We start from the raw sequence: 23854 nt of genomic DNA on the forward strand, positions 1-23854 counted from the left end.
GGTACTTAAGCAATTCTGAAGAAAATACTCTTTCTTAAAGTAGTTGGAAAACTGTATGAAAGAAAATGTTTTGAAAGATTTGTGCATAGAATGAAAACATTTTGGCTGTTAACATTTCTGTTAGATATTTGTAGCAGTAGATATTCTGTAGATATTCAAAGCAGTAGTTGCTCTATGTATATATTCATGTACACTTTTTAATGTATTTTTTAAAGTCTTTGAAGACAAATAAATTTAATCTTATCTGAAATGCATTTTTATCATATAGGCTGGATATATTAGAGTACTGTGGTGAAATCTGAAATGGTTGTTTTAATTAGAGAAAAAGAACATACTTTAAAAATTTCTTCAAAAAATTTCATATATCATGTGGAAATAATAGACAAGACATTTTTAGGTCATACTCTTAATTAGTGGAAACAGATAGTTTCTTGTACATTTTGCTTAATTTTCAGGCAGTAGGCCTCTACTCCAGCCCCTGGAGATTAATCATGATTTGTAGAATTAAGGTAATTGCTAAATTCTCCAGGGGGCTTCCCTGGTGGCTCAGTAGTAAAGAACCCATCTGGCAGTGCAGGAGATGCAGGTTTGATCCCTGGCTCAGGAAGATCCCCTGGAGAAGGAATGGCAATGCCCTCTGTATTTTTGCCTGGAGAATTGCAAGGACAGAGGAGCCTGGTGAACTATAGTCCATGGAATCACCAGGGAGTCAGATACAACTTAGTGACTAAATAGCAACAACAACTGAATTCTTCACTAGTGACTGGATACACAATCAAGGTAGTGGTGGGTGAATGATTCAATTTTGGCCAATAAAATGTAAAGAGAAGTTTGCTGGAGTGGGTGGTCTCAAGAGCAGATATGACTTTCTTCTTAACCACATCTTTCAGCCTTAAGCAAGAGCTTAATACCTGGCGCCAGTGTGGCCATATTTTAGTCAAGGGGCAACATTAGCAGAAGGATGAGAAGTCAACAGGCTAAGGAGAATGACCTGCAAATACAAAGTACCCGTGTACTGACAGCATTTCCAAGCAGCTAATCATTTTTATGCCTATTTGGAGACTTCTTATATATGAGAAATAAAGCATTTTTGGTTAAGGCAATATTAGTTTAGCTCCCTATTATTTTAGGCTGAGAATTATCCTGAATACAAGTAGCTTCTGTTGAACTGTATTTTAATTTCACTTAATTTTAAGAATTAACATGCAGTAAAATTGCCTTTTGGGAGGTATAGCTCTGTGAATTTTATAAATTTGTGTGAACACTACAACAGCAAGGTAGTGTTTACACAAATTACACGAAGAGCTCTGTGACTCCCAAAATCTCCCTCTTGCTACCCCTTTGTAGTAATACCCTACCCCTACTTCTAAACTTTGGCACCCAATAATTTGTTCTCTGTCACTACAGATGTCTTTTTGAGAATATCATAAAAATTGAATTGTACAGTACACAACATTTTGAGACTGGCTTAATTCACTCACCATAATGTTTTTGAGATTTATTCAAAACACTCTATGTATTGAGTTTGTTCATTTTTACTGTTGAGTTCATTGCATAAAAGTACCACAGTTTGTTTAATCATTAACCTATTAAAGGGCATTGGGTTATTCTCAGTTTTGGATGGTTATAAGTAGAGCTGTTGAAAACGTCTGTAAAAAAAAGTTTTTATGTAAACATATGTTTTCATTATACTAGGGCAAATACTTAGGAGTGGAAATTCTGAGTCATATGGTAAATATATCCATATTTCACTTTGTAAGAAACTGTCAAACTGTTTTTCAAGAATGGCTGTTTCATTTTGCATTTTCATAATGAATGAGAGTGTCAGTTGTTCCACATTCAAACTAGTGCTTTACATTGTCAGAAATTTATAATTTTAAAATAATTTTAAAATATAATAATTACCATAGACCTCTTCATTTATTTATGCTATCTCTAATTTTTCATCAGTTTCACTTTTCAGAATTCAGATGTTTTTATATTCATATTTAATAATTTCATTTTTTGGAGATATTATACATACTATTATTTTTAAATTTTGGTTTGTAATTGTTCCAATTTCCAATTGGTGATATATAGAAATATATTGTGTATTTTCCTTGTATTATGTGATTTTACTTTACTCACAAATTAGTTCTAGGAGTTTCAAAATAGATTTATTTTGATTTTTTACATAGACAATCATGTTATTAATAAGTAGGAAAAATCTTATTTCTTCCTTTTCAATCCATATACCTTTAATTTCTATTTGGTAGCTTACTTCACTGATTAGGACTTCTAATAAAATGTTGAATAGGAGTGGTGAAAACCAACATCCTTATCTTGTTCACAATGTTAGAGGCAAATCATTCAGTTTTTCATCTTTAAATAAGATATTCACTGAAGGTTTCTAAATACTTTTAAAAATAAGATAGAAGAAATTCCTTTTTATTCTGAGTTAGCTGAGAGTTTTTATTAGGAATAAATTTTGAATTTTGTCAAATGCTTTTTCTACATGAAATGATAATTATTTTTTTTCTATTAATGTGAGAGATTATATAGATTGATTTTCAAATACTAAGCCAGCCTTTGCATACCTCATAGTTCAGATGGTAAAGAATTCGCCTGCAGTGCAGGAGACCCTGGTTCAATTACTGGGTCAAGAAGCTCTGCTGGAGAAGGGATAGGCTACCCACTCCAGTACTCTTGGGCTTCCCTTGTCATTCAGCTGGTAAAGAATCCGCCTGCAATGTGCGAGACCTGGGTTCGATCCCTGGGTTGGGAAGATCCCCTGGAGAAGGGAAAGGCTACCCACTCCAGTATTCTGGCCAAGAGAATTCCATGGACTCTATAGCCCATTGGGGGGTGGGGGTGGTGGCGGGCAAAGAGTTGGACAGGAGTAAGCGATTTTAACTTCGCTTTGCATTCTAACTATAATTCTCCACTTAGTTGTTGTTTATTGTGCTTTTAATATATTGTTAGATTTAATTTGTGAATATTTTGCTGAAGATTTTTTTGCTTCTTTACTCGTGAGGAATATTGGTAGGTAGTTGTTTCTTCTTATCCTGTCTGCCCACTTGTGGTGTCAGATTAATGCTGGAGTTCAGAAAATGAGTTAGAAAGTGTTCTCTACTCTTCTATTTTCAGGAAGATGTTTTATAGGATTGATGTTATTTTTTCCTTATATGTTTGGCAAAAGTCATCAGCAAAACAACCCAGACCTGTAGATTTCTTTAAAAGAAGATTTTAAACTATTGATTCAATTTCTTTAGTAGTTCTAAAACTATTCGGATTATTTATTTAATTTTAGATTAGTTTTGGTAGTTAAGTTTTCAAGAAATTGGTCCATTTTATCTAAGTTGTTGAATTTATGTGTGTAGAGTTGTTTATAGTATTCCATAATGGCCATTTTAATGTCTACATGCTCTGTAGTGATATTCTTTCTCTAATTCTCCACATTGGGAATTTATGTCTTCTGTATTTTTTTCTTTGTGTGTCTTGCTAGGATTTTATCAATCTTATTAATCAGTTTTTAGGTTCATTGATTTCCTTTATTATTTTTGTTTTCTATTTCTACTTTCTATTCTTTTTCTTTTTTTTAAGATAGTAGTTTCCAGTTTTTTCAAATCTTAAGCATTTTTTAACCAATCTATTTTTAAATTTTTAAATTCTTGACACTACAGAGCTATACTGACATTTATTAACATTCCACTCTTACATTTCTTATGAACAAACATAAATAAAATTCGTAAGCCAAAAGCCTAAACAAAGCTGTTTAAAACAGGGAAATGCTTATAAAACTAATATGGATCCTAGCATTAACAGCTGAGCAGAGAATGTGATTTTTAAATTCTTAGCAGGTGATAAAGTTGTGTAGAAACTGAACACTTACAAATTATTTAAAACTTAGAATCAGAAATCCAGAGAAAGCAATGGCACCCCACTCCAGTACTCTTGCCTGGAGAATCCCAGGGACAGGGGAGCCTGGTGGGCTGCCATCTATGGTGTCACACAGAGTCAGACACGACTAAAACGACTTAGCAGCAGCAGTAGCAGAATCATAAATCACACAATTGGATGATGGGAAAACAGCAGAAAATACTTATGAGTGAGCCTACACTATTCTAGCTATACCCCATGCCCTTGGAGAGGAAAGCCTGGCATTAGTTAAATATTGGTCCAGACTAATACTGTCAGAAGAACCAGTGATAGTAAGCTGTCTACTAGAAGAGCTTTCCACTGGATTGGCATTTAAATATTTTAAAAAATTCTTTCTCTCTGTTAAAGAAAATGCATAATTTCTGTTATTATAATTTATAGTTTATAATTTAAAGTTTTATCTACTCTTTACTCTCTCAGATCTGATTATTGAGCCCATCAAATGATATTTTAAAAGTTCGGTTATTGTTTCAGTTAGAAAATTTCAATTTGATTTTCTGTTTAACTTCTGTTTCTTAGTAGTATGTTTCCATCTTTTCATTCATTTCAAGAGTTTCTGTCTTTATTTTTTGTAAGATTTAAAAAGAAAAAACAGCTTCGTTAAAGTCTTTGTCAAACAAGTCCTGGTATCTCTGTCAACTTGGTGTTGGTATATGTTGATTGTCTTTTTTCCATGCATATTTAGATTTCCCTGATTCTTCATATCCAAGTAATTTTGGATTGTATCATGGACATTTTGCTTTATGAGACACTGAGTCTCTTAAAATTTTATTAGAAATATTTACATTTTTGTTTTAGCAGGAAAAACATTCAATGCCACTCGGACGATGAGTTCCAGTTTGGCCTTCTTTTGATTGTGTTTACAGCATCAATTCTACTTCAAAGCCTTTACAGTGCTCTTTGTATCTGCCACATGTGTGTGCTACCCAGTGGCCAGTCTGAGATCTAGACAGTGATCTATATCTTACTTGTTTTCAAAAAGTCTATGATACACTGTTTAGGATCAAAAGTATATATGCACAGCTCAGTGGTGAGTTCAGTAGTTCATAAGCTCATTTATAAGAATTATTTCCCAATATTCTCCCTCTTTATAATCTCATTAATACTTTCTGATTCCCCAGGAATCCTCTGACTTGCAATATGGGATTTTATTTGCCCTGTTCTTCCACTCATTTCCTTTGAATGTGATCATGTCTGGAGCCAAACAGTGGAATCACAGAGACATAAAAGCAGTCGATATACTCCCCACATCTTGGGTTCATGGTTCCATTTTTTTAGAGGGAATATTTATCCTCCTCCATAGTGGTAAGCCCTCATGAGACATCATGAGCTGGGGCAAGAGACAACAGTGAGAAGAAAGAGAGAGAGCTATCCACTTCTCTTTCTGAGTATTATGAGGCCGCTTTCCTAATCCTCCTACCTGACTTGATGTCTTCTCCTCCAGAGCTTCTTGTGTGTGCTGATGTCCACTTACGGATCTGAAATTTTGTTGAAACCAGATAAGAAAATACTGATGTTCTCAGATAGCTGCTCCATCTATTATGTCTAGGATTTATATATGCATTCAGTAAGAGAGACAAGATGAAGGATGCTTGCTGAAACAAAAAATAATCTCATGATTTTACACTTTATTTTTAAAAATGTACTGTGGTTAGTACTGTTTCTGAGTCTAGTTGTTCAAAACTAACAGTTAAACCTGTCATCCATCCAATAGGCAATCACCCTACAGATGCTTATCACATCAGACCAACCAGGAATCACAAATTCATATTCAGAGAGAAGACAAGGTTTGTGGTAAGTCTGATTTATAGAAATTAATCATTGTGCTCTTCCCATTTCTACATCTTTAATGGTATCACCATATGTATCATTATATTTTAATATTAATAACAGCTATGATGACTGGTGTTTATCATATAAGTGCTTCTCTTGTTTTATATAATTTGATCGTTACTATTAACAGCATACAATAGAGTGCTATTCTTGATATGGAAAAGTTGGAATTTAAAAAATTTAATTCATAGCTCAAATATCAGACAGCTAGAAAAAAAAGGTGCTACCAAATTCAAACAGGAGTTATTTGACACCAGTATTTATTCTCTTGGTCAGTCTGTACGATTTACCTCACATGAAACTCATACTATTTCATGAGTACAATCAAGCTATGTATTGCTAAAACTAAAGTACATATTCAGCTAAATTTATAGTTCTGGCTTATTAAATCTACTCAGTTAATAAGAAGTTTTAATATTACTAAAACAACTTAAGAACTAGAGTACATCCTTATAGAAAATGTTATAAAAATTGTTGTTATACTCTACATGTAAAATGTCAGTCAATTCTTGCCATACAATAAGCTCTTGCTATCTTTTCATACCTTTTCCAATTTATTTCTTTAAAGTCATTATATTAAATTATATTTGTTACGGTTTCAGGCATTATGTCCTATAGTATCCATCACATCAATAAAAAAAAAGCAATAAAGATAACAGACACTTTAGTGTATTATAATACAATATGACACCCCATATAATAATGATGTTGAAGATTTTATTCTGCCAAATGGCTGCATGTTCACTGAAGTTTGTTCAGCCAGTGATCTGTTCAGCATAATGTAACTGGAAGGTATTACCTTTGTCAAAATCTACCTTCTTCAGTTCAGTTCAGTTCAGTTCAGTCGCTCAGTCGTGTCTGACTCTTTGCGACCCCATGAATCACAGCACGCCAGGCCTCCCTGTCCATCACAAACTCCCAGAGTTCACTCAGACTCAAGTCCATCGAGTCAGTGATGTCATCCAGCCATCTCATCAGCTGGCGTCCCCTTCTCCTCCTGCCCCCAATCCCTCCCAGCATCAGAGTCTTTTCCAATGAGTCAACTCTTCGCATCAGGTGGCCAAACTACTGGAGTTTCAGCTTTAGCATCATTCCTTTCAAAGAAATCCCAGGGCTGATCTCCTTCAGAATGGACTGGTTGGATCTCCTTGCAGTCCAAGGGACTCTCAAGAGTCTTCTCCAACACCACACTTCAAAAGCATCAATTCTTCAGCGCTCAGCTTTCTTCACAGTCCAACTCTCACATTCATACATGACCACTGCAAAAACCATAGCCTTGACTAGTCGAACCTTTGTTGGCAAAATAATGTCTCTGCTTTTGAATATGCTATCTAGGTTGGTCATAACTTTCCTTCCAAGGAGTAAGCATCTTTTAATTTCATGGCGGCAGTCACCATCTGCAGTGATTTTGGAGCCCAGAAAAATAAAGTCTGACACTGTTTCCACTGTTTCCCCATCTATTTCCCAAGAAGAGATGGGACTGGATGCCATGATCTTCGTTTTCTGAATGTTGAGCTTTAAGCCAACTTTTTCACTCTCCACTTTCACCTTCATCAAGAGGCTTTTGAGTTCCTCTTCACTTTCTGCCATAAGGGTGGTGTCATCTGCATATCTGAGGTTATTGATGTTTCTCCCGGCAATCTTGATTCCAGCTTGTGTTTCTTCCAGTCCAGCATTTCTCATGATGTACTCTGCATAGAAGTTAAATAAGCAGGGTGACAATATACAGCCTTGAGGTACTCCTTTTCCTATTTGGAACCAGTCTGTTGTTCCATGTCCAGTTCTAACTGTTGCTTCCTGACCTGCAATACAGATTTCTCAAGAGGCAGATCAGGTGGTCTGGTATTCCCATCTCTTTCAGAATTTTCCACAGTTTATTGTGATCCACACAGTCAAAGGCTTTGGCATAGTCAATAGAGCAGAAATAGATGTTTTTCTGGAACTCTCTTGCTTTTTCCATGATTCAGTGGATGTTAGCAATTTGATCTCTGGTTCCTCTGCCTTTTCTAAAACCAGCTTGAACATCTGGAAGTTCACCGTTCACGTATTGCTGAAGCCTGGCTTGGAGAATTTTGAGCATTACTTTACTAGCATGTGAAATGAGTGCAATTGTGTGGTAGTTTGAGCATTCTTTGGCATTGCCTTTCTTTGGGATTGGAATGAAAACTGACCTTTTCCAGTCCTGTGGCCACTGCTGAGTTTTCCAAATTTGATGGCATATTGAGTGCAGTACTTTCACAGCATCATCTTTCAGGATTTGAAATAGCTCAACTGGAATTCCATCACCTCCACTAGCTTTGTTCATAGTGATGCTTTCTAAGGCCCACTTGACTTCACATTCCAGGATGTCTGGCTCTAGGTCAGTGATCACACCATCGTGATTATCTGGGTTGTGAAGATCTTTTTTGTACAGTTCTTCTGTGTATTCTTGCCACCTCTTCTTAGTATCTTCTGCTTCTGTTAGGTCCATACTATTTCTGTCCTTTATCGAGCCCATCTTTGCATGAAATGTCCCCTTGGTATCTCTAATTTTCTTGAAGAGATCTCTAGTCTTTCCCATTCTGTTGTTTTCCTCTATTTCTTTGCATTGATCACTGAGGAAGGCTTTCCTATCTCTTCTTGCCATTCTTTGGAACTCTGCATTCAGATGCTTATATTTTTCCTTTTCTCCTTTGCTTTTCACTTCTCTTCTTTTCACAGCTATTTGTAAGGCCTCCCCAGGCTGCCATTTTGCTTTTTTGCATTTCTTTTCCATGGGGATGGTCTTGATCCCTGTCTCCTGTACAATGTCACAAACCTCATTCCATAGTTCATCAGGCACTCTATCTATCAGATCTAGGCCCTTGAGTATATTTCTCACTTCCACTGTATAATCATAAGGGATTTGATTTAGGTCATACCTGAATGGTCTAGTGGTTTTCCCTACTTTCTTCAATTTAAGTCTGAATTTGGTAATAAGGAGTTCATGATCTGAGCCACAGTCAGCTCCCCGTCTTGTTTTTGTTGACTGTATGGAGCTTCTCCATCTTTGGCTGCAAAGAACATAATCAGTCTAATTTCAGTGTTGACCATTGGGTGATGTACATGTGTAGAGTCTTCTCTTGTATTGTTGAGAAGAAAGGAAAAGTTGCCCTTTCATATATGCAATATCTTTGTCTTTCTGTCTTCACACACACACACACACACACACAGGTGCATGCGCACACATAAAATATTACTGTGATTAACAGTGCAAATATGTGGTCAATGCACTTCTATTGAATTTCAATCTAGCCATTACTAGTTGACCTCGGGTAAGATATTTATTTTGATGAACATTAGTACTTTCATCTACAAAATGGTGATAATGATATTACCTTTCTCATAGTTTTGAGCACTGAATAATATATTGCATAAAAAACATCTGGCCATATGCCTAGATACTGTGTAATCTTTCTAAATTTTATTATTTATTCATATATGTTTTATTCTGAATTTTTTATGTTGCATTAGTATTTTTACTATCATTGGAGCACTGCATTATTTTCATGAAGGCACATAATTATACATATATCTATGAGGCATGACGTTTGATTGAATAAAGGGAAAAAATGTTTTGTTATTTCTTAGGGGTTTGTCTAAGTCTGGGGTCAAAAAAATCAAATGATCTCAGAAAGTGCCAGGGAGACTGTGCACATGTGTAAGAAGGCTAGTGTAGAATAAGGGAAAGTGGTATCAACTACAGCAAACCGGTGGATACATGATCCTTGTAAAGGCATTCAGTTTTACAGATACATCTGCCTGCAGGCATTCCACCCATAACCCCTGAGTCTGCAGCTCTTGACATTGAGAGGTGTGGGAAATCCTTGATTTATACAATTAATACTATCAGTGTGATATTTGAAAAAAAAAGTGAAAGAAGAGAATAATAGAAATTGTATGTTCAAAGTTTGCACATTTTAAGTTAAAATTCATAAATTTCTCATTGTCAGTCTTTTGATGTGAGTCAGTTGTCTCTCATTTGAGTATGCAAAATAATGCCTGTCATCTTTCTGAAATAAATCACACTATATTCTACAGTTCTGATTTTTAGTTTCATGAAAATAAAATGGGAAATCGAAGTCAGTTTTGAAGTAATCTGAAGGCAGAATCTTTTTAGATTTTATGATTTTTCCTCCCAATATTAATCATACCTAATTTGGTGGCATCTTTATTTTTATTATTGTACTTGTCAAAAATTTCTAAAACTTCCAAAAGAATTTTGACAGAAGTAGCAACAGTACTTATTTGGAAGAAAATATTTAACTAAATTTTATCATTTCAATGATAATTCAAGGGAAATAAAAGTTTTGGAATGATACAACTGCCTCTATTTATATTACTTATGCTTTACCTCTCTTTATATGATTCTTTTACATATATTCTCTATATGTGTGCATGTACATGCCGAGTCTCTTCAGTTGTGTCCGACTGATTGTGACCCTATGGACTGTTGCTCGCCAGGCTCTGTGTCCATGGGATTCTCCAGGCAAGAATACTGGAATGGATTGGCATGCCCTCCTCCAGGGAACTTCACCACCCAGGGATCAAACCTGCATCTTTTATGTCTCCTGTATTGGCTGGTGGGTTCTTTACCACTAGCTCCACTTGGGAAGCCTCTATTCTCTATGTATTCTGTTTTATATATATATATATTTCACACACATACCTACAAATATTTACTAGGAGTGGTTTAGGAAACTAGGAATGATATTTATTATTATTAACATGATAATTATTTCCCTGTAATAATGAAACATGAAGTCAGCTTAAAACTCCACATATTTTAACTCGAAACTTCAGAAGTTACAATAATCTAAACTTTCTTTAAAATGCCTTCCATTTAAATTTAGGAGGAAGTCATGCCAATTTTGGGCTTCCCTGGTGGCTCAGATGTTAAAGAATCCACCTGCAACGCGGGAGACCTGGGTTCGATCCCTGGGTCAGGAAAATCCCCCGGAGGAGGACTTGGCAACCCACTGCAATATTCTTGCCTGGAGAATCCCCATGGACAGAGAAGCCTGGTAGGTTACAATTCATAGTGTTGCAAAGAGTCAGGTACGACTGAACAACTTAGCACAGCACAGCACATGCCAATTTTATTTCAAAACATTTAATTCAAACAATCACTCTTTTTCAGGTTTATAAGACTTGTCAGTTAATAAACAGCATTTTATTAAACACTATCTGTTAGATGCTGTGCTAGTCTCTGAGCACACCACAGTGGAGAAGGTAGAATTAGCTCCTGACCTTGTGGTACTTACAGGAAGAATGCTGTTAAAGAAATAATTATAAGAGCTAAATGTGATATGGAGAAGTACAGGATGATTTGGTAGTCTGAAATATGAGACTTAAAGGGGATGTTAAAGACTGTATCTATACCTAAAATCTCTACTAAGTGGTATTTTGGCCTATGATTGAACTCTTGTGATGGAAAATCCATGGTCAGTTAATTAGTCCATTTGCTCCTGAAGAAAAAATCAACAATTTGTAGCCTAGCAAACTTGAACTTTCTCACTCACTTGGGCTTCCCCACTCATTTGAGTACAGTGCTGAGACAGATGACAAAATGCCTGAAAAAAAGATTTGTGTGCCACTACATGCTATAGTTCTTAAATTCCTTGACTCTTGTGAAAATAAATTTTCGATACTATAGCAGGTTCCACTGCTATGTCAACATTTTAGAGATGGGGCTTTTTCCTATGTGTCTGATCTCTAAATCATATATCTGAGGACCAAATTTTTTTTCTTAAATCATTTATCCCTTGTAGCACTTTGACCATGTCATATTCTTTATATAAAAGGTCCTGATTCTCTAGCTTTCCTAATGCCACAGTGGTAGGACAGCAATGTCAGATTCAAATTTGTTATTTCTTTCTTGATTGTCTCAGTCAGAGATGAATAAAGTATGTGGTGCTCATATGTAGTGACCTTGCAAAAGAATTTGTTCTGTTGCCCCAAACAACAGTCATTTGTTGTTTGGAGTGAGTCATTAATTTTCTCTGACAGATTGAAGATGGTATGGGAATTAAGGTGCAACCTACAGACCACCTGTCTCAGATGACATAACCAATGACATCATTTTGCTTTTACTGTCCAATCACATTTGTTCTAATCTCTGACCAGTGCATGCTAGCTCCAGAAGATACTTTTCCAAATGACCTGAATCAAGACTAATAACATTTATATCTGAGTTTTCCATCTGTCCTGCATGATAAATAGAGACTGAACCTGATTAATATTTTACAGTCTGCATTCACAACTACTTGGGAGAAATAACCAAAAAGTCATAATTCATTGAGTAGGACCTGTTTTGTGTGTGTTTTAAATTCTTTTTCTCTCTCTTAGAAATTTGCATCTTTATATTTGGGAAGAGCCCCAGTAAATAAGAAACTCCCCTTCTCCATGTGTCTTTCCAGTTTATTGCAATTATGTTGGCTGTATTGTATCTTAATTTTAAGCTGTTTCACCAAGTATTATGTTATTTGTTTAATAGCCTCACCAAAATGATAATATTGGTATGAATGAAGGGTAGTCCAGCAGCACTCAGGGCTGCTGAGGGTAGCATGCTAATCCAACATAAATGGATCTGGGAAAGATAAGATAGATCTGCTTTATTTTGTTCAGAAAATAAGCCATTACAGAAAAGTTTTAAGGTTATTTAGGTGTATATACACTTCTCATAAATGGAAGGAATGTATTAATGAAAAGAGAGAAAGAGGGAGCATAAATCCAATTATTATTATTTATTTACCACTGATGTCTGGTAGTAAAGTGGTCATTATTTAATCTAGTAACCAATTTACATTTAATGAGGGCTCACTATATTTAAGACAGTGAGAATAAGGTACACTGCCTGCAGCATATCTTAAAGGCTCACACAATTAAGTTGAGAACACAAATATTTATCGGTTTAAGAAGAGTCTACAGGATATGTGAACAGACTGATGAAACTAACACCAGAGAATCAAGAGAGACCTCTCTGAGGGAACAATGGCTAGACTGAGATCTGAAGGGTAAACAGAACTTTAGTGACTCATCTGTACATGCCTAGCACCTCTCAGATGGTAAAGAATCTGCCATGTGGGAGACCCGAGTTCAGTCCCTGGGTCAGAAAGATCCCCTGGAAAAGGAAATGTCAACCCACTCAATATTTTTGTCTGGAGAATTCCATGGACAGAGGAGCCTGGCAGGCTGCAGTCCCTGAGGTCGCAGTCGGACATGACTGAGCAACTAACACTTTCCCTTTTACTTATCATATGCATTCAGAGATATACCTTTCTCCATCAGCGATGGCACTCTTCCCTATCCCAGCAGAAAGTTCTGGCTCTGGGTCTGAACCCAGATTATAAAGTAAGAATATCCTGAGCTTACCTCCTCTCATGGGCACACCAGCGTTGCCACTACTTACAGAGCAACCATCTCTGAGAATGACCTGAAGATTAGCAGAAAAAATGTTCCACAACAATACATATAAAGAAAAGGCCACAACAAGATAGGTAGGCTGCTGCTGCTAAGTCACTTCAGTCGTGTCCAACTCTGTGTGACCCCATAGATGGCAGACCACCAGGCTCTTCTGTCCATGGGATTCTCCAAGCAAGAATACTGGAGTGGGTTGCCATTTCCTTCTCCAAAGATAGGTAGGAGGGGTGGAGATATGGTCTAGTCAGGACCCGTATCCCCAGTACTGTGAACCAGAAAAGTGGAAGAAAAGTCACAACTACAAAGGTCTTTCTTGAGGAGCAAGGCGTCTGACCCTCACTCAGGCTCAACAGCCTGGGGGTCTGTACCAGGAATATGAGCCCCCAAAATGTTGGGCTTTGAAAACTAAGCAGGGCTTATGTTCAGAGAGCCAAACAACTGTGGGAAACTGAGATTCCACTCTTAAAGGGCACATGCAAAAGTTCACTCAATCTGAGTCTCAATGTAGAGGTAGCAATTTGAAAGGTGCCACTTGCTTCCCTGGTGGGTCAGAGGTTAAAGCGTCTGCCTGGAATGCGGGAGACCAGGGTTTGATCCCTGGGTAGGGAAGATCCCCTGGAGAAGGAAATGGCAACCCACTCCAGTACTCTTGCCTGGAGAATCCCATGGAGGGAGGAGCCTGGTAGGCTACAGTCCATGTGGTCGCAAAGAGTCAGACATGACTTCACTTTCACTTTCACTTGCTAAACTTGAAGAGAGATAGGAGGCAGCTGTAACACTCCCTGGGGACTGAGATTCTGGCAGCAGTCATTTTTGTGATCTTATTCTACTTTGCAGACAGCTATACTAGAGGAGTGCCATTTTGAAATACTCCTTCTAGACTATTACTTCCAGGGGCCTGTGGCACCAACCAGTTCCTGCAGTGGTTATGCAACACCAGGTTTCATAGTCAGTTGTGCTAGGGGTTTGCCTTGCCTACCAGGACCTCTAAAGTGGTTGTGAACTGGGGATTTCTGCCCCCTAGCAGCAGTAACATACCATTGTTCCTTATACCGAGTCACATTGAGGGCCTACCCTACTTGATACATGAATGTACATGAATGTACCTACAGTCATGCACTGCTGGGCATTGCAGCCAGCTGGGCCAGGAGTCAGCCCTGAATACCAGAGTGACTGTAGCAGTCAGCACCACCACAACAGAAAGGTGCATACAGCTCACATTGGGAATACCTGTTACACATCTGGCTCTGGTGGCCAGAGCGGGGTGTGCTTCTGGGTCCTAGAGGACATCTACTACATAAGACCACTTCTCCAAGGTTGAGAGATATAACTTACCTACCAAACACAAAGAAGTAAACACAGAGACTTCTCTGTTGGCTCAGACGGTAAAGCGTCTGTCTACAATGCAGGAGACCTGGGTTCGATCCCTGGGTGGGGAAGATCCCCTGGAGAAGGAAATGGCAACCCACTCCCGTACTATTGCCTGGAAAATCCCACAGATGGAGGAGCCTGGTAGGCTACAGTCCATGGGGTCGCAAAGAGTCGGACACGACTGAGCGACTTCACTTAAGTCTTAAATACAGAGAATTAGGCAAAATGAGGAGACAGAAGAATATGTTCCAAATGAAAGACCAAGACAAAACCTCAGAAAAAGGACTAAACAAAATGGAAATATTTTGATCTACTCAATAAAAAGTTCAGGATAATTGTCATAAATATGGTCACAAAACTTGGGATAAAAATGGATGAACACCGTGAGAATTTCAACAAAGAGATAAAAAATGTATAAAGAATCAACCAGAACTGAAGAATACAACTAAAGTAAAAAGTACACTAAAGGGAATCAACAGTAAATTAGATGATATAGAAGAATGAACCAGAGATCTAGAAGACAAGAGTAATGAAAATAATGGAAGCTGAAAAGAAAAAAGTATGAGAAAAATGAATATAGTTTAAAGGACCTTGGGGATAACATCAAGTGCAGAAATACTCACATTATGGGGGTCTTGGAAGGAGAAGAGATAGAGAAAGGGGCAGAGAACTTTTTGAAGAAATAATAGCTGAAAACATCCGTAACCTGGCAAGGAAACAGACATCTAGGTCCAAGAAACACAGAGAGTCCCAAACAAGATGAATCTAGAGGTCCCCACCAAGACATACTATAATTAAAATGAAAAAAAGCAAAGGTAAAGAAACTAACAGTGGCAATGGAGACACAGCTAGTTATGTACAAGGGAGCTCCCAGAATACAATAAACTGACTTTTCAGCAGAAACTTTGCAGGTTAGAAGGAAGTGGAATGATACGATAGGGAAAAAATTGACAACCAAGAGTACCTGACTTAGCAAGATTATCATTTAGAGTTTTATATACAAGCAAAAGCTGAAGGAGTTCATCACCACTAAACTGGCCTTACAAGAAATGTTAAAAGGATTACTCTAAGTGGAGAAGAGATGGCTACAACTGGAAATAAGAAAATTATGAAAGAAAAAAATCTCATGTAGAGGCAAACCTATAGTAACATTATAAAACTAGTAAGAAGGTTAAAAGACAAAAGTAGTAAAAATCGTCCAAATCTATAATAACCACTTACAGAATATGCAAAATAAAAACATGTAAAATATAACATAAAAAATATAAAAACTTGGGGGGTATGAAAATATAAGGCTTTTAAAATGCATTTCAACTTAAAAGATAGACAGCCTAAAAGGGACAACCACATATATGGTTATAACCTATAACCATATAATATATAACCTATATATGTGAATATATATATACACACATGTAAAACATGTATGTGTGTGTGTATATATATATATATATATATATATATATATACACATATATATATATAGGTTTTAGGTTGTTTTTATGTCATTATTTATAAACTTCATGGTAATCACAAACCAAAAGTCTACAGTAGATACACAAGCATTAAAAGGAAAGGAATTCAGTTATGACATTAGAGATAGTCATCAAGTCACAAGGGAAGAGAGAAAGAGAAGAAAGAGAGAACTATGAAAAGAATTTTAAAAACCCATTTAACAGTACTACCCAAAGCAGTCTACAAATTCAGTGTAATCTCTATCAAATGACCAATGGAAATTTTCATAGAACAAAATTTTTTTTACAACTTATATAGAAATACAAAAAATCCCATATAGCCAAAGCAATCTTGAGAAAGAAAATGGAGCTTGAGGAATCAGGCTCCCTGACTTCAGACTACAATACAAAGCTACAGTAATCAAGACAGTATGGTACTGGCATATTACCAAAAAAATGTATCGATGGAACCATATAGAAAGCCCATAGATAAACCCATATACATAATCTGTGACAAAGAATGCAAGAATATACGATAGAGAAAAGACAGTCTCACCAATAAGTGGTGCTGGGAAAACTGGATAGCTACATGTAAAAGAATGAAATTAGAACACTCTCTAACACCATACACACACACACACCTCAGAATGGATTAAAGACATAAAAGTAAGCCAGACACTAAAGCTCTTAGAGGAAAACACAGGCATAACACTCTCTGACATAAATTGCAGCAAGATCTTTTGTAACCCATGTCCTGGAGTAATGAAAATAAAAACAAAATAAACAAAAGGGACCTAATTAAACGTTTTTTTTCAGAACAAAAGAAACTATAAACAAAACAAAAAGACAATCTTCAGAATGAGAGAAAATATTTTCAAATGAGGCAACTGATGAAAGATTAATCTCTAAAATATTCAAACAGCACATGCAGCTCAATAATAAAAAGAACAACCTGGTGAAAAAATGGCAGAAGACCTAAATAGATATTTCACCAAAGAAGACACACAGATGGAAAACAAACACATGAAAAGCTTCTCAATATCACTAATTATTAGAGAGTTGCAAATCAAAACTACAATGAGGTATCACCTCACACTGATCAGAATGGTTGTCATCAAAAAATCTATAAGCAATAAATGCTGCAGAGGATGTGGAGAAAAGGGAACCCTCTTACACTATTGGTGAGTATATAAATTTGTGTGCCCACTATGGTAGACAGCATAGAGATTCTTCAAAAAATTAAAAATAGAACTACCATACCACCCACCAATTCCACTCTTTGACATCTATACAAAGAAACAAAACTCACTAATTTGAAGAAATATATGACCTCTTTGTTCATCACAGTGGTTTATTGTTGCCAAAACTTGGAGGTCACCTAAGTGTTCACTGATAGGTGAATGGATAAAGAAGATGCTATTAATATAAGAAATGAAATATTAGTCATGAGAAAGAATGAAATCTTTCCATTTACAACAACATGGATGGATCGAGAATGTATTAAGCAAAGTGAAATAAGTCAGACAGAGAAAGACAAATCCTGTATAATTTCACTTGTATGTGGAACATAAGAACAAATCAACAAACAAAACAAAGCAGAAACAGACTCATAGATACAGGTAACAAACTGGTGGGTTGCCAGAAGAGAGGCGGGTGGAGGAATGGATAAGATTGGCAAAGGAGATTAATAAGTATAAACTTTTGCACAGCACAGCATTTACACTCAGTTGTGTCTGACTCTTTGCGACCCTGTTGACTATAGAGTCCATGGAATTCTCCAGACCAGAATACTGAAGTGGGTAGCCTTTCCCTTCTCCAGGCTATCTTCCCAACCCAGGAATCGAACGCAAGTCTCCTGCATTACAGCCAGATTCTTTACCAGCTGAAACACAGGGAAGCCCACAAATACTGTAGTGGGTAGCCTATCCCTTCTCCAGCAGATCTTCCCAACCCAGGAATAGAACCAGGGTCTCCTGCATTGCAGGTGGATATTTTACCAACTGAACTTTCAGGGAAGCCCAGTACAAACTTCTAGTTATATAATAAGTAAGTCCTGGGGAGGTAATGTACAGCATAGGGAATATAATCAACAATAATTTAAAACTTTGTACGGTGATAGACCGTTACTAGACTTATGGAGGTCATTTCATAATGTGTATGTGTTGAACAACTATGTTGTACACCTGCAACAAATGTTATAGTCAATTATATAGGCAGTTGAAAAAATAAGGAAAAGAAAGTTCTTATTCAGATTTCTAATCATACTCGCTTACCTTATGCTGTCTGACTACTGTGGGGCCTAAAACCTTACAGTTTTCTTTTGGCAAAACTGTGGCATTTGCTTTTAAGTTCAGTTGCTGTTGATCTAAAGGTGAGCCAAAGCTGGGAAAATCATCGTTTTTCCCTCGAATTTTTCTTAGTTTAACCTAAAATATAATTTCTTTTTCTTCTCTGATCTCAAGACATGACCAATAGTACCATAGTACTAGTAGTTCCCCTAGTAATGAAAAATACCTTTAAAATATCAACTTCCCTGGTGGGAAGCTGGACATTTCTGGTGGCTAAGACAGTAAAGAATCTGCCTACCTGTCAGGAAACCTGGGTTTGATCCCTGGGTGGGGAAAATCCCCTGGAGAAAGGCCTGGCAACCCACTCTAGTATTCTTGCCTGGGAAATCCCATGGACAGAGGAGCCTGGTGGGCTACAGTCCATGGGATTTCAAGAATCAGACACGAATGAGTGAATAAAATACCAACAGTCTTCACTAACTGAAGAGCAGATAGTCCTTCTCTGGAGCACTAGAGACCTCAGTGTTATCCTAAGCATGTGATCTTTACATGGAAACCTTTAGATTTTTTCTGGGTCATTCTTCTCCAGCTGAGTATGCTTTGGAAATATAAAGCTGGAAATAAGCATGGTTATCTTAGAAAACATTGGTTTTATTCAAAGATTTATGAAAAGGGCTAGTAATTTAACTTGTAGGTAGTTGAAGCCATTTTTACTTCAAAAGAAGCATTGATATATTAAGGAGAAGAATACAAAATTTGCAAGCATTTTTAAAGGTTATACTGGGATTTTAAATATTTCAAATTTTAGATGGCACCTTTGTGTTGTGCCTGCAGGTTCCCTGAAGGCTGTATTAAATTTTCTAGGCCATGAACTCAGTGGAAAACTTAACCGGATTATCTCAGGTGCTTCTTGATTAAAAAGTAATAATAATCTGGCTATTTGCATCTTGCATTCTTTATCCTAGTTTTTTTTTTTTTTTTTTAAGTAGCAAAACATTTTAATCCATTTGTTCTAAAAATAACAGAGACATTTTATATCGGGTGTAACCTACTCAAAAAGTCTTCTGCAGTTGAGAGAGTCAGACTGCAGATTACAGAATCAAACATTCAAGTTCAAGGTGCAGTTTGGGACAAGACCATCATGGGGGAGGTTTTCCTCCTTTCTGCTCATAAACCTAAGTTGTTAGCTTAAAAATAAAATCTCGGACAGAAGGAGAAAGCTTTCTCTCTATATAGCCTCTTTATTTAACATCTGTGTGTAATGTTTGAATGCAAAACAGATAATTAGAAAACCAACCTCCTAAGCAGGTACGAGGATCTGAGCTGGACTCCTGGGACTACAGACTGGTTTAGTTCTACTTCTACCAATACTGTGATGTGTGGTACTATGGTTCTTGTTTTAGTTACAAGAGGTATTAGGAATGAATGCCCACACACAATTAATAATAGCTTATCTAGCACATAACTCTGCAGTATAATACCAACAACAGGAGTATTTTAAAGCAGGGTGGGGAAGAAAGTAGACACTAATACAACTGAAGATTTCCTTTTTTCTTTCCCTTTTTTCTCAATGAGAATTCAGTTAAAAAATGAGGCTCCAGAATGCCCTTGCAGCCCTTTGGCCCGCAATACTCCTGGGGAGCCTCACAGGCTTTGGTGATGTATCTTTCTCAGATGATGAAATCATAGATTTTCTGGGTTTTGTTCATGTCTGCCTTGATGAGTGCTCTCGCCTGGGCCAGTTTCAAGCCCCTTTGCTTGTGACATTTGTTCAATAGAGCAGATGTGTATTCTAAATAGGCTCCTGGGACCAACCTCACCATCTAACAGAGCTCCTTTTCTTTTTCACTCAACTTCTCTGTGCCAGGGAGGCCGCTGAGTTTCAAGGGCAGTACACTTCATCTACCTGAATTCGAAGTCATTCGAACAGAAGGACTCAAGCCAGAGTCAACGTCAGCCTGCGGGTGGAGCCACTGCTGGCAGGCGCTGCTGTCTGATGCACTGGAGGACCTCAGAGCGCATTCTGTGTTTGAGGGGTTCCTCTTCTTGAGTCTTCTTGAGGTGATTGTAACTTCTGGCGGTACAAAAATTGATAATGCCTGCTGTCCTGTATTCCTGGAGCCTTTTGATTTCCCTTTGGAGTTCAAATTCCAATGCCTGGCTTTCAATGAACTTGTCAGGCCCCACCGGCCCCACTGTCCTTGCAAATCACCTCATTTTTTGCATAAAGATCTTGGACTTCCTTGGGGTATCATCGTTCCATTAACTGAAACTTCCTAAGGTTGATTAATTCGTGATCTCAATTTTTTTTCATCTTTGTCCTTCTTCATCCTGGAATGATAGATATCTACTACAGCCATCTTCAGAGCATGTAGAATGTCCCAGTCATCTTCGACAAAATCAATATCTCTCAAGTTCCACTTCGCATAATTGTCAAACTGCTGTATGAAATCTGCTTGAGCTGGCATGTATCCTGCCATGTCCTGAGAAAACAAGGAGTTAAAAGTAGGTCGGGGAGGGTCGTCTGCAGAGTGAAATGGAACGGCAGTGTCAGCAGTTTTTGCCTCCTCTGCTTGCTTCAGGTTCAGCAGGGTAGATGTGAAGAGAGGGTTATTGAAGAAATGGTTCATATAGTGCTTCTCACACTCCTCCTTGGTCTTGGCGCACATCTGATTGGTTATATCCTACCAATTTCCAAAGCCACATTCCATCACAGCTTGTAAAAGGGCCATTTCTTCTTGAAAATCCAGCTAGGGTCAAGAAGAGGAAAATCTACATTTCATAAGTATAATCACTTTGATGTTTCTTGTACTCAAATCCTCAAGTGAAACACGGTAAGCAGAGGAAATAAGGAAATTGCACACTTGATATAAAGCTCCATGAGGTAGGTGGAGCAACCTTGGCAAGGTGGCTTATCAGAGGGATCATTGCTAAAGGAACCCAAACTGTCCATTCCCCAGTTGGCAAAACCTGTTGCTTTGATCTTCTTTAATCTGAGCTGCTTCAAGGAGATTTCAGAACCTCACTGCTTCCCTCTCCTCCGCCCATCCTAGTTTTAAGTAGATAAAGAGCTCTCTGTTTCTTCTCTGACAATGTCAACATTTTCTTTGTTTTCTTCTAGTGGTATGACCAAAAGGCTAGTGTGGGAGAATCCTAGAGTCTGATTAGTTACTGTGGGCTACATGTGCAACTCAAGTAATTTTCCATTTCTAATTGGTAGCCCAGGAATTCACATTAGGAAAAACCCAACAGATGTTATAATTCCTCCCAGGGATCTAGTATACAAGTGCTTGCTAAGGATTTTAATGTTGTTTACTTTAAAGTTTCTTGTCTCTTTTCTTTGAGTACTCCTCCAGCAATCTATTAAGAAACTATATTTAAGTATATTTACTTTATTTCTAAAATTTCCCAAAAACTATCTCCTAAATAGATCTTTGCATTAAAATTCTTATTTTTCTTCCATACTAGATTATAACCATGTGATTATAAGCCATAATTCCTCATTCTGATAAATTAGAGAAAAAAATTAAATAGTGTTACATTAAGCCCTGAAAAAGTTTTAAGTCTGAAAAGTGAAGTTAGAACATCTCATGTTATTAGGAGTATGTTTTATACACAGCAGGCTTCTCACGTGGAACCATGGTAAAGAATCAGCCTGCCAGTGCAGGAGATGAGGGTTGATCCCTAGGTCAGAAATCCCACAGAGAAGGAGATGGCAACCCACTCCAGTATTCTTGCCTTGAAAATTCCCGTGGGAAAAGAAGCCTTCTGGGTTACAGTCCATGGGGTCGCAGAGTCAGACGTGACTTTTTTACTCTGAAACATGAGTTTTTTCACTCTCTTGTTTCACCCTCATCAAGAGGTAAGACCAGAAACTATAAAACTCTTAGAGGAAAATATAGACAGAACACTTGATGACATAAATTGAAGCAAGATCCTCTCTTACCCACCTTCTAGAGTAATGGAAATAAAAACAAAAGTAAACAAGTGGGATCTGATTAAACTTAAAAGCTTTTGCACAGCAAAGGAATCTATAAGCAAGGTGACAAGACAACCCTCAGAATGGGAGAAAATAAGAGCAAATGAAACAACTGACAAAGGATTAATTTCCAAAATATACAAGCAACTCATACAACTCAATACCAGAAAAACAAACAACCCCAAAAAGTGTGAAAAAGACCTAAACAGACATTTCTCCAAAGAAGACATACAGATGGCTAACAAACACATGAAAAGATGCTTAACACTGGTCATTCCTAGAGAAATGCAAACCCAAGCTACAATGAGATATCACCTCACACCGGTCAGAATGGCCATCATCAAAAAATCTACAAACAGTAAATGCTGGAGAGGGTGTGGAGAAAAGGGAACTATACAGCACTATGGAAGATGGTATGGAGATTCCTTAAAAAAACTAGGAATAAAACCACCATATGACCCAGCAATCTCACTTCTAGGCATATAACCTGAGGAAGACAAAATTGAAAAGACACATGTATCCCATTGTTCATTGCAGCACTGTTTACAATAGCTAGAATATGGAAGCAACCTAGATGTCCATCGACAGATGAATGGATAAAGAAGTTGTGGTACGTATACACAATAGAATATTACTCAGTCATAAAAAGGAATGCCTTGGAGTCAGTTCTAATGAGGTGGATGAACCCAGAACCTATTATACAGAGTGAAGTAAGCCAGAAAGAGAAAGATAAATACCATATTCTAATGCATATATATGGAATCTAGAAAAATGGTACTGAAGAATTCACTGGAGGAACGGACATAAAGAATAGCATTGTGGACATGGGGAGAGGGAGGAGGGGCTGAGATGTACGGAAAGAGTAACATGGAAATTTACATTACCATATGCTAAACAGATAGCCAACGGGAATTTGCTGAACGACTAAGAAACTCAAACAGAGACTCTGTATCAACTAGAGGGGTGCATGGGGAGGGAGATGGGAGGAAAGTTCAAAAGGGAGGGGATATATGTATATCTATGGCTGATTCAGGTTGAGGTTTGACACAAAACAAAATTCTGTAAAGCAATTATCCTTCAATTAAAAAATAAATTAAAAAAGAGGCTCTTTAGTTCCTCTTCACTTTGTGCCATTAAAGTGATATCATTTGCATATCTGAGGCTGTTGATATTTCTCCCAGAAATCTTGATTCTAGCTTGTGCTTCATCCAGCCTGGCATTTTTCATGATGTACTTACTCTGCATAGTAGTTAAATATGTAGGGTGATAATACACAGCATTACCAGCATATACACAGCATCTGACAAAACTAAAATGAAAAATTACTTAAAATGTACTTTCTTGCAGTATCCAGTATATATGATTTGTGAAGAAAAAGTTAAAATTAAAAAAATAGGGAAATTGAGTCTGAGGATGCAACCAAGCTAATCTTACACTGACCAAATTTTAAAAGGTAAATATAGGCTTAAACAAAATCAGACAGCAGTAGAGGTGTAGCTTCTTTATTTGTATATAAAGGTGGATTTTTCAAAATGCAAAGTGCATATGGAAACATAGTTTCTATATTGGAT

The 23854-nt window shown here is 37.2% G+C and overlaps 1 long non-coding RNA gene and 1 pseudogene across 1 annotated transcript in view; one reads left to right on the forward strand and one right to left on the reverse strand.

The window, feature by feature from the left end:
- The window catches only part of LOC139178010 (uncharacterized), a 37063-nt gene extending 25296 nt beyond the window's left edge, over window positions 1-11767 (forward strand). The window contains exons 2-3 of the long non-coding RNA XR_011562434.1: window positions 5633-5712; window positions 10623-11767. This is a non-coding gene — a long non-coding RNA (uncharacterized lncRNA). The remainder of the gene's footprint in view (window positions 1-5632; window positions 5713-10622) is intronic.
- An 8063-nt stretch (window positions 11768-19830) lies between these two features.
- On the reverse strand, window positions 19831-21257 carry LOC109574769 (transcriptional adapter 2-alpha pseudogene; annotated as a pseudogene).
- Window positions 21258-23854: the final 2597 nt, after the last annotated feature.

This window comes from Bos indicus, chromosome 20, assembly GCF_029378745.1.
Source record: "Bos indicus isolate NIAB-ARS_2022 breed Sahiwal x Tharparkar chromosome 20, NIAB-ARS_B.indTharparkar_mat_pri_1.0, whole genome shotgun sequence".
In the NCBI taxonomy this organism is placed as follows: domain Eukaryota; kingdom Metazoa; phylum Chordata; class Mammalia; order Artiodactyla; family Bovidae; genus Bos; species Bos indicus.